Source organism: Rhopalosiphum maidis, chromosome 1 (genome assembly GCF_003676215.2).
Source record: "Rhopalosiphum maidis isolate BTI-1 chromosome 1, ASM367621v3, whole genome shotgun sequence".
NCBI classification, from domain to species: domain Eukaryota; kingdom Metazoa; phylum Arthropoda; class Insecta; order Hemiptera; family Aphididae; genus Rhopalosiphum; species Rhopalosiphum maidis.
In genome coordinates, this window is record NC_040877.1 from 90,876,600 (window position 1) to 90,890,092 (window position 13,493).

The following is a 13,493-nucleotide window of genomic DNA, read 5'->3' on the forward strand; positions in this document are numbered from 1 at the left end:
TTGAACGGCGTTTTTACATAATATATTTTTTTTTATCAATAATAATGACAATAAATACAATTTTGACACTAGCACTGAGCCGAATTATAAATGTTACAGTCCAATACATGGTCAAATGCTTGAAGATTTCAAGTATTCAGACATTTGACGATGAGCGTGCTGAAGCCATTGCTGCAGCTACTACTACAATAATTTATAATAATATGTGGTAACACGTCATTTCGTCACGATTTGATTGTAATTTATTTATTGGGCTGTTGGTTAAAATGTTAAGCTCTTATTATACACAAACGGTGCTGGTGGAGAGGACACAATATCTATGAATATAATTTTTTTTAGTTTTTTAGGAATATGGGTATGTTTAAAATATGGCCATTACTATTATTAATTATAATTTATAAGTATAAATGGCCAATTTACATATTATTTGCATTTTTTTTTTTTTTTGTTAATTTACGATTATTATATTATTTCTTAATAATTAGTCTATAAATATTTGTGTGTTTTAAATACTTATTTTATTTGTAGTTCAATTTATGGTTCAAAAATATTTTTTATTTATCTATACTTATGTCATTTAGACAAAATAGTTGTGATTTTTATTTTATTCGAAAATATTTTGACTTGTTCACACTACATTATCATAAAATTTAACAAATTTATTATTAACAATAAATATAAAACTAAATTAAGTAAATGAAAATTTATTTTTATTTTGAAATTATATTAATTATAACATTATTCGATGGTTGTAAATAATTTCAATTTAAAAATACCAATTTTTAATACTAATAATGGCTAGATTTTACTTGAATATTGTTTAACTCATTCAATCGCATAAATTATGAATCACGAATAATATTATACATTTTGTTTAGTTGGAATAAAACTAAATTATATTCGCATATTGCTTCAAAATACATTGACGAGCTTCAAATCGAATATTAAATATAATAATATTATGGCTGCCATCTATAGCGATTTGTCAAAATAAATTGTCATTATCGATGTTTTGAAATGACAATGGAGCAACATCATCGGGTTTACATTAGGAATTTATCGTTTAATAATTAATTAAACGGAATAATTAATTTTAAAATAAAATACACCTAGGCTATATGTAATATCAGCCTTTGTTCTCCATTATTGATAGCGGCATTGTCAAACATATTTTTTTTATTCAAATTGGTTATAATGCAGAAGACAATAATATGTTGATCTGCAGTAGATTCTACGAGTCTACTCTGATGTAGGTATATTGTGTAATGATATAGTTTTATTTGATATCAATTCGTTGTTTCATTATGTTTATATCATGTATTATGTTATAGTGGATCTTTCAGAATGTAGCGTGATACTTAAAAATACAAATAAAAAATTTAATTTTCAAATTTAACCATCCAAATGGTTTGCTTGATAATGTTTTATCTAGTTTCAGGTTTACAATATATCATAATACAATATTATAACTAAATATAATTACAATTAATGTAAATATTTCAATATTATAGTTGAATAAAAAAAAAAATTATTTTATAACAGTTCTATTCAAAATAAATTCAAACTAGTCGTTATTATATCAGAATATAAGTATGTTAAAAAATAAGTACCATAAAGGTTACAAAATTATTTTTAATTTGTAAATGGAATAATTATTGATTGTATTAAATGTTTAGAAATCGAATTTAGTACGTTCGCAGAGTACCTTTACCTAACTTGTTTAATATTTATGGTTGTACTGTCATTTTTGACAGTATAACAGCATCAGCTGTTAAAAAAACACTTTTGGTTTTATATTTTACTTTTTAGATCCTATTATAGTGACATAGAATAAAACTTTATCAATTAAAAAAAAAAAATAAAAAACATTCATCTAAAATAATATGGAAAACAAAACTAATATGAAAAATCAATATTGATCCACAAACGGTTTACTTTATGAAAAATAAATTAGGTTCAATAATTAGATTATGAAATGTGTCAAAAAATGGCGATATCATTTACCAATAACTGGTAAGAAACAAAAGTAAATTAGTAATAAATACACGAACAAAAATTATTCATAAAATGTCCTTTAATAGAAGCGTTTTTTTTTTTGTTGTGATTATCATGATAATCAAAAGTTATCAGACTTACTAAAAGTTGCAGTCACACGAAACATCATCAACCCATCGACCATAATATTGATAAAAAAAAAGAGAAAAATAATTTGTAAATTTTTAATATTAAATTTCACATATTATTGATTAGAAGAAGTTCGAATTAAACTATCCATTAATTAAATTATAATATAATGCCATTGTGGAACATATCTGTTGTTGATTTTTATAAGTTTAGACATCAATAATTTTGTTCAACATGATTAAATAATATTATGCATTATACGATAAATACGTAAATGTCAGAAATCATTTTCTTGATAAAGATTATTCAAAACTCGATTTATGTAGAAAATTAATTAATACATTTCAAAAATAATCTATCTCGAAAAATAATTATCTTCAATAAAATAAAAAATCACTGGTAAAATAAAAGAAACTTTGCTTACATACTTTACTAACAGATTAAGTTATTAGTAATAATTAAAAATTATATATTTAAATTTTAATAATCTGAATAAACATATATAGAAAATTACAATAATAAAACTTAGAAAAATTCGTAGAATTTTGGTAAATACATATAGTTTCATTTACATAATTATGTATAGAACAGTAAAATTTATATTATGTGACCAAAATAAATACGTGTTAATATCAATAAGAAGTAAGAACCATTTAAATTAAATAAAAAAACTAATCAATTGTAAGTATATCAATGTATTTAATTACAAAAGGTATATTATTTTATTACTCGTTGTTTTTTAGTATTATTTTTAGTTTGAATTTAAGATTTAACACATTTCTAATACATTTTAAGTTAACAGTAAAAAATCCAAAGTTTCCATAAATATTTTATGTTATATATGTACATTTTATATATACACATTTACAACATACGTTTGAAGTTTTAACATACAAATCATGATTAAGTACGTTTTGCTTTCATAGACAGCAAAAGTGACCGGACCTTTTTGTTATCATATAGTTCCCAAAGGAGGTCCGGAGAACTGGAGGGTCAGTATTTGATAAATGAAATCCCTACGGAACACCTCCTCAGCCCCCAGCAATATATATTTTATCCTATTCCTTTTATTTCTAGCTTCTTATCAAGAATTAGAATGCAAGATTAAATTTGTTTACCCTTTACTACATTCTTCTCTGTGCTTATCTACATATTTTTTCCTTTACAAATTACAACGTATTGTAGATTAAACTGTATGAGTATAAAGAAACTTAAAGTTACATAATGTGATTGCTATATGATTCGTACACATTTTATTTATTTTTTAAACTTTTATCAATATTTTTGGAATTGGTTCTAAAAAAAACACACACAAATATATTAAACTGACATAGAGTCTTATTGTTATTTTAAATTTAAAACACCTATCTCGTAATATCTTCTAAATAGGGTTGTAATTAATTCTAGTTTTATATATTTGAAGCAAAAATTATAATAAAATATAGCAAATATTAAATAATTACATTTTCAGGTACAAGAAACAAAATTACAAATCGTATGGCAAATATATATATATATATATATATATAAATATATAGCAATATACGTATCGTATAAGCATAGAAAGGCAAAATATTTTTAAAATTTCATACTATATTTAATAATGGTATATAAAAATACAATATAAGTTACTGTTTTCAAAAAATATTCGCAGTTCAACAAGGTATATTCAATCAAATAAAAGTTTCAAAGATTATTTTTTTCTCAGCAAAATAGGTACGAAAATTAGTTTTGATAAAAAACTGCAGGTTGTAGTAAATTTTGCAGTTGATGACTTTATTTTATTAATTTTTCTATATTATACTAAAGAAGCAACTGACTATTGAGGAAACAAGGAAAGGTTTATTTAAATCACTTATATGTAAGTATGTGTAAAAAATCTGTTTATAACTAGTGGCAGTATCGTTTTACCAAACACAATAATTACAAACAATTAATATATCAACTTGGAAATTAAAGTAAAGTATTACAATATCAAATAAAACTAATAATCTTTATAAAATATGCTACTAATCACGACTATACCAAATGTCATTCAGTTATATACTTTAATGTTTAATGAAAGATTATAATATTCAAAACAAAATAATAGTTATTAATAACTCTATTTAATTAACACATTATCGAACTTAATGCTGAAAAAAATGTAATTAGATTGAGTATATTAGATTATAATATTATCACTGTTATTGCGAAGAGTTTTAGATACTGATTTTTAAATTTTAATTAATGACTCAAATACTTAATATACTTACTGAAGAAAAGAGTAAAAAAAAAAAAACATAATGTTATTTTTTTAGTAGCTACATTTTTTTTTTATACAAAATATCATGACGAAACCATTTCAACAACCTAAAAGTCAGTTTTTAAGTTTCAGCAATTTATAAAGTCATGATATTAATTTATTTTTAAAATAATTTATGCTTTTCCTTTATAATATGAATTTTAATTTGAGGATTCGATTCAAAATGATTGTTGAAAAGGTCAATTCATTTTATCGTATTATTTTATTAAAAAAAAACAATGTTTTTATATTAATTATTCAATGATTCTCAAAGTAATTTATGTGCCAGTAAATATATGACTTGCTTTTAAATAACAATACGATATTTAATTTGAGAGCGATTTTTTTTTTACAGAAACAAAATTCCAATCAATGTATACTAATGTAAAAAGTGCGTATTAAAAATAAAACAATATTTTACATTCGGGTATTAAGGTTTGTTAATTGGAAATAAATATTAAATGTGCGTCATATTATTTTTTTTTTAGATTTTTAAATGCGTAATTTTAGATTTTTTAATTTAATTGGTTTTAAAAAATGCTTAAACATTATCTATTCATGTTCATGAATTTTTTACTAAGTAAAAACAATTTAGTGCGCATACGTAAATAAAACGTCTCACCAATATAATAAACTAACCCATTTAAGTTATGATTTAAACATAGCCAAAATAATATTAAGTTCAAGAAAATAATTTAAAACTATTCGTAGATTTCCTTATCCTCGGTTATCCATCTTGTTTCTTCTCTACCGAATCATGAAATGTATTTGTATGTATGTGTATATGTTTATGCAATATACACAGAGAATATAATTTATGTGTTTTGTTCGTGATCTCAACCGTAATACCTCCGCCGCTCTCTTTCTTTTAAAACGAAACGCAAACAACACGTTTTTTGGACAGAACACGACCGTGCAGTACATAATATACTAGACCATAATGTTTGATGGAGTTTTAGAGACTGTGACCAGTTTAAGGGAACGACCGTGAACCTTTGGGGTGATATGTATATAATAATAAATCCCGAATTACCATCATCCTAGACTTTGGACTATAGAAAGGGTGAACAATCATGGACCACTACGATGATAGGAGGGCTGGATACGTATCTCACCGGACCCGCCACTACTACTACCGCGATCGTCCGAGTACATAAAAGGTCAAACAGGCGCAAAAAGTAAAGGATATAGGGTGGGAAAAGTGAACAGGAACTACGGCACTTTAAATCCCAACAAATAAGAGGCGGAGAGGGAGACACATACCGATTTATATTGCCTAGAGGCCTTTTTCTTCGTCACCGCCAACTCTGTTGTACTTATCATAAAGGCGCGCGCGGATATCCGACACGGCGGCTAATGTATTCAACTGAAAGAAAAAAGAAATTCGGAGATTTTTTCTTTTTATTTCCCTTCGTCAAAGCACCTACTTCGACAAAAAGGATATATTTATGTTTTAAGTGACTTTAAAGGTGATTTTTTTCTCGTACTTATAGATATATTCCCTTACTTTTCCAATCCAACTTTTTAAATCTATTGTTTCCATCATTAATGATTTTGGTGAGCATTGTTCGTGAGAAAATAATATTTTTTAAAAGCTAATAAAATAAATTATTTTAAGAATTATCGCTTATCACAATAAGTATATACACCTTTAATTTTTTTTTTTTAATATATTTAATGTTTAACAAATTATTCCTTTGGCGAACTTTTGCAAAAATCGATTTAGACTCACGAAGTAGTATAATCAGTCATCATACAATTTACTTTAAATTTATATTCATACATTTAAAAAAGCTTGTTTATTCATGGATATATATTGTAAACGAAAAACGATTTGAATAAATGAAAAATAAAGACCTATAGGCAACAGTAAATGCTTCCAAAATACATTTGGCGAAGCATTTTTTTTTTACGAATATTAGTAGATAGATACTCACAAATTAATGGTAGTTCCGGAAAAATTATCTGAAAAAAAAAATAAACATTAAATAATCATAACCTTTAAATAGATCAACTAGATTAGCTAATAAATGACAATAAACAAAATATCTGTTCTAATCAATTTAAAAAATAAAAAGAAAGAACAGAAATCCATCATTAGACATTCATAATAATATATAATTACTGAAAAATGTTTACAATAGACAAGTAGTTGTACATGTTTTATTTTAAATTTATTAATCTAATAGCTAATTAATAAATCGATTAAATTATTAATTGTTTGTTAAATACATTGTAATGTTATATAATAACGGTAGTAATTGTTTAAATTATAAATTATATAATATATTATTTCTAATTTATTTAATTATAATTAAACACAAACGCATGATAATTAATTATTACTAATAAGTAATAACGGTCACGTTGAATCGGAAACATTTGTTTTCCTATATATAATGAGGGAACATCCGATTATGTACGTTTATACGGTAGTTTTTCGCTAAGGCAATTTTCGACGATACATACAAAATGAGTTATAATACATCGGAAACAGCGAAAAGCTAACGATGACGTGGTGAGTAGTTATGGGGAGAAACCAATATGGTTTTGATGTGGTAGTTTGGCTTGGGACAGCGGGGTATCTCCCTTCGGAAGATCAGCCGGGTCTAAAAAGCGAACGTCATGACATTCGAACCCACACAGCCCCTTCGGGTATTACCAAAGGATAAAAAGTGCAAAAGAGTTTAGAGGAAAAATATTCGATATAAAAGTTCAGCGGTGGTGTCGTAAATCATGAAGTATCGTGACTAAATAGACGTTTGCGCCGTGTGAAGCCCGAAAACGGTACTACAGCCGTGGTATATGGCGGCGGTAAAATATTGCTGGCGAGATAATGGGAAATGTTTTGACACACGAGTTCTGCGGGGATGATAAATCTGAGTTAAAGTTAAAATTTGTGTCAGGTAAAATTTGTTCTCCCCACCCGCGCGTAACGTGCATAACAGTCAATGTAATTGATACTGAGATTATGCGGTCGGTGCTAGATAACAAACAAACAGTATACCTTTACTTTCGTATTATTTATGGAAAAATATTTATTCATAAAAAAAAAATTATGCCGGCATCAATGAACGCAATCTCGAATCCAACATAATAACATAAAATATAATACAACCCGTTTAATAAATATCTTCAATTCGAAAGATTTGGCTAACAGCGTGTAAGATCTGTATCGGTGTATCCAGTATTCGGTTAACATAATATTATTATACGTAACATTAAAGGATACACCGGTCCTGCACAATTTTGTCGTGATTTCATATTACTAGTGTAATACGAATATCCCTTGTCGCCATTTATTCACTGAAGTACAAAAATGCAGTTATATTGGTGATTTAATAAATTTAAAGAGCAATTAATTAATAATTAGCATTAATAGTATAGGTATAATAACATTAATATATTATAATTATGCATTTTATAATATACATATAGTTATGAATGTTTTCTGTTGCGAGAAAGTTGAGTATATTATGGTAACGTTAGATAAGAGTTAAGCGATTATTAACATACAATAAAACGACTATCACGTCTAAACCCGTATGAAATATTCATTGTTTGACCGTGAAACGTACTTGACAATTAAATAGAATTCGATACAGAACAAAAAAAATAAAAACATTTATTTATTTGAGTATATTTCGTGATATTGCAATGTGTCATGCGTGTGTTTTGGATAAAGAATGACATATTTTGATGGATCTTATGAGATTTTCGTCGTCTTCTCGGAGAATACAAGTTATTTTATTTTTTGACAAAAACCTTTGTCATATTACTATAATAGAACAGGTCTTATCTTCGTGATTCAGGCGGCGCCTCCCGAATCGGACGAGTCCAGTAGTTGTCGTTTGCTACAAAATAACCAATCGCAGTCGAACTACGACACTGCGTGTGTTTGTGAACATTTTGATAAATGCCCCGCACAACAATATACTCATCAAACTTATTTATTTACTGCGATACTGTGAAATATAATATTTATTTGCTTTTTTTCTGAAAATCCCGTCGGCACGGCTTTTGTATTAATGCCGGGATTATTTTTGCATAAAAACTAAAGCGACCATGATAATTATTGCTATACATCCTGGTAAAGCTACGCTCCGTTGTTATGTTAGTTATTATAATATAGTATTTTTTTTTTTTTTTTAGTTAAATGTATACATTTTTATATCGCTGTTTTTCCATGCATGTAGAACAGGGCCATTTCAGCCTAGCAGGAGGGATGACTATAAATTAACGAGGATTTCGCTGGGCTCGTTCCCATTCAATTTTCTAAAACGCAACGCCCCCCCGTTAGTGTCAGTGTCTCTTTGTTTTATTATTATTTTCGCTTTATATATACCACACATAAATGTAATATGTATAAATTATACGTATACTTTATTCGCGTTATTTTACATCCATAGTGACCTTTTTCTGCATTATATATTAACACTGTATTCGAAAACGCTTGATAGTATGAAGTCTATAAATATGATTTAATCGATCTTCGCTATCACAACTCGAGCGCATACAGATTATTTTATAATCCCTCAAAATATTACTGTAAAATATATGAAAGATTAGTGAAAAAATGTATGAAACAAATGGGTATTGAAATTCTAATGAAAATGAATACAACTTGCCTCTTTTAAGAATTATTGGTGATGACTGAAAACTATAGATACTTAAATTCAGTGTAAAAACTTTATTTTTTTCGACATAGATAAAAAAAAGACAAGCGTTCACGTTCAGCTTTCATCTTTCCACTCTTACAAGTGCTTACAAAACCACCAAATATTCACAGGAGCACTGTATCTAACTAAGTCCGAATCGTCAACTAACTAATTTTTTCTCATCAGCTCGTGCCACAACCGTTCGAAATCTGGAGACAGAAACGCCGGCTATCTGAAATCTGTGAAGTGGTACAACTTTTTTATGGTATAAATAAAATTAAAAATAACTGCGTAACATCGTATCGATAATATTGTATACAGATGAATTATAACTGTCAGATAAACTATACGTTTTTTAATGAACACGTTTAATAAAAGAATCAACAAATTAAAACAAAATTGATATTTTCTATTTAAATAATTATTGATTTGCAGTATAATTAAAAAAGGGTTAAAACATAATACAAGCAAAAATCGTACTATGAATTTTAAAGTGTTTATAATTAGTAGATTAAACTTGTAATGGCTTTAACCCTTTAAAATATTTATTGCCCAATGGTATAACGATTTAAACTTTAAAACCAATATATTGTGAAGGTAAAATTACAAAACACTATTTTACATGTGGCCTTCATGTAAAACTAAACTTAAAAAAATTGTTTATTAACACATAGACTATACTCAATGGGATACTATTTATTACATTTAATTTAAATATATTTATACAAAGAATAAAACCACTGGTATATTTAGCATGTTCTTGATAAATACTTGGGAAATTGATCATAGTCAATTAACAACAGAGAATATTGTATCCAGCTTTCTATACAAAACTTTTCTCAATTTAGGAAGTCTTTGAACATTGATAAATGGGATGATATTGTAATGATGTGCGCTTAGCCATCATATATCTTAAATTTTAAATGTATAATAAATAATATTCAATAAAATACAATAATATATACATAATAATTGTAATAATAACATATGTATAATAATTATAATAATTGATAGCTTTAAATATAAGATAAAACTCACACATATGCACATATACACACGCACACACTTTATCTGTATAAGAATTAGATATATAAGGAGACTAGTAGTCGCCGACAGGGCCCTGTGTGTTGTTGCCATCTTTTAGTATAAGGATTCATAAGCGAGTGTAAAAGACTACGCAAATCGCTACACAAAAGGTGTATACAATTATTTAATTGTGAAAAATTTGTTAAAATATAATTCATGTGTTTATAAAATAAAGTTAAATATAAATAAATAGTTAATTTAAAAAAAAGGGTGTAATTATTTTAATATATAAATCAATCACATCACGTTATATCTTGAATACGAACTGCGATTGCAACAAGCAAGTCGACACAGGAATCAGAGAGGTAATGTCATCAAGTTATAATTATTTAGCAAGTAATGATTTAGAAATATATAATAGTCCCCGATTAATTTACCAGCATTTTCTCTATCATTACAATATGATAACTTGGTACTTTATGGTTCGTTACTTTGATTATATGTAGTGTGTGATATATTTATTTTATCACTTTGGTATAGTTTATAATGTATTTGAAAATAATAGTTTTTTTTTACGTATACTCGTATAATCTGTTAAATAACTGTATTCATATAAATTAAATTCAGTAATTTAGATAACAACTCAAACAATAACAAATATAATATAAACTAATATGTTAGAGATATATAATACCACATCCGCCGATTATTCCTAAAGTACTAGATACTACAAGATACACTTCATTGACATTTAATTCTGCCCAAAATATCTTGGTATAGTGTTGACTCAACAAAGCTAAGTGTAAAATCAAATACAAATCAACTAGAAATAGATACAAAACACAAACACATATAGTAAAGCTAACATTTTGTATAATAATGGTAGTAACAATTCATTGTTTAATTCGTTTTAAGCAATTTTAACTTTAAGTTATGTGTTTGTAAACTGATATTCGTGATTAATCCAAAACTCAATGATTATTTCACACGAAATCAAATAAGCGCAACTCAAAACGTATCCACATATTATAATATGTAGTAGCTTGTTTATCAATAAATAGTAATCAAATTAAATTGAATATCAATAGTTTTTATTGTAACTCGAATTACATTGCATTAGTTGTTAGTCAATCAACATAAGATTGAATGTAAATAATTGTATTACAGTATTCAATAGTTTTATAGTAATTACATATAAGCTATATCTCTAATATAATTACTAATAAATTATCATTCACATTGAAATTGTTATGGCCTTATGCCCTTATTAGCAATACACCAAACACGATATTATAACAAAATTCTGCAAATGCAAGTGCAGATAATTTATTTCGAGTAAAAATGTTAGTTAGTCAGGTAGGTAAGGTATTTTTTAAATATATACAGTTTTTTTAAATAATTAAATATTAAATAATATAATATTTATTTTGTAAATATAAAATGTGGTATATTTTTCACCAAAAAATATTTAATATTATACCTATATACACTATATTTTTGATTGTTTAATATGTTAAAATAAATATACTGAAAAATTCAATCTTAATAACTCTTGGTATTTTATTAATATCGTTTATCCCTAAAATTCGTGAAAATATGCTTTCCTTGTACAACCAATGTAAAGTATAACAATCGATATGCATAAAAATAATTTCTGAAAACAGTTTTAAACTACATTAATAGATTATGTACTAATTAAAATAGATATATCATAATAATGCAATATTTGTTATTATGTTATAAATTATTTGTACATTTTTACTCGACTACAACAATTACTTGAAGGTATGAGTTTAATAACAACTAACGTAAGCTTTGAGAAATATCAATATGAAATTAATTGAATGATTTATAATACAGATTTGTAATGTGTAAGAACTATATTTGATTTATTTTATGTAAATAAAAATAGTTTAATCAAGCAATATGAAATACATACGTCATACTTAAATATATATTAACTGTTATAATAAGTATGATGGGTTAATGCGATTCGATAAATATATTATACTATAATATTATCCGTCCGACGCGCCCTCGAACAAAATAATAATACAATATCTCCCCGTCGATTTTACAGTGTCGTTTTAGAAACCCCGCGGGAACGATTTCTAACACCGAATTATAACCATCTGCTCGTAGTGTTCATTATTAGACCAGTCGTACACAGTTTAAAACAAAAACATTGCTGTCGTACTCGAATAGGTGATTTAAATCCCGACATAATATTCTGCGCGACGTCAGCAAATTCGGTGTATGCACGTCGGAGCATCTGTTCGCGTTTCCGATTAAGGACGGCGGAATCGTGGGGTCTGTTGGGCGTAAATTTATATTATTTTTTTTTCCTCTTTACTTTGTCAGACCGGAGTAAATCTCTCAAACGGCTTGCGGTGGCCAAAAACTACATAAACAAGCCGACAGGAACAATGGCTGGAATCGGTGTCGCTCTTAAAACGGTTTTCGTCGCCACCGACGAAAGTGCAGCAACGTCCCGGGGGAACGACCACGGTGGGCTTGCCAAGTGCTATCGTTTATCTGCACTAGCCGTTGATGTCGCGGGGATGCTAACAACAAACGCGGTTAATGTGCTGTTTGGCATTCCAATGGCGAAGGCTGCGACGAAAGAGGAAGCTTGAAAACCCCGGACATTTTTCACAAAACACAAAATGGAAACCATTCATTTCCGAGCCACAGTTCTTGCGTTTAACACGGATCGCCGCGGAATTCTGCGTTATATTATAGGATAGGGTAGGGTAGGGTGACCTCAGTAAAAGCGGGAAGGGAGACAGAAGGATTAACGTGGAGATACTTCGATGTGGGTAAATAACACACTATTTAATGTGATACATCTATACGAGTACTGCAGCAGTAGTGCAAGTCGTATAATATGCTTACGCCGTATACTATATAGCAGAACAAAAATGTTGTTGTTCACCATGATTTTAATAATACTGGTGGTTTACTGCTTCAAGACGAATATGTAATAATATTATGTTATGTCGACGCAATTTACACAACGACGAATTTTATATAAAGCACATTGTTCCTCGAAGTGCTGATAACTACATTTTAAATTCTATAAATTATGATCCACCCGTTTGTAATATTATACTCACGAAGAGCAAAAGTTTTTGTAAAAAAATGTATACATTAATACTTATTGTGTGAAGTTAACTACAAAACAATTATCTGCAAAATTATTATCGGCCTATAGTGGTTTATCGGTTAATACTTAACTTATATAATGCACAATTGACTAATTCATCTGTATTATGTCTTTTTAAGTAGATAAATAATGATAATAATTATTATAATTATACTAATTAGTAACTATAATAATATTATGAATTCATTTATATATATATATACATATATATTTAGTTGATTTTTTTTATTTGACA

The 13,493-nt window shown here is 27.2% G+C and overlaps 1 protein-coding gene across 1 annotated transcript in view; it reads right to left on the reverse strand.

The window, feature by feature from the left end:
- Positions 1-13,493, reverse strand: part of LOC113555021 (semaphorin-2A) — a 345,931-nt gene that overhangs the window by 303,059 nt on the left and 29,379 nt on the right. The window contains exon 2 of the mRNA XM_026959297.1: positions 6,346-6,373. The gene's annotated coding sequence lies outside the window, so the exon portion shown is untranslated. The remainder of the gene's footprint in view (positions 1-6,345; positions 6,374-13,493) is intronic.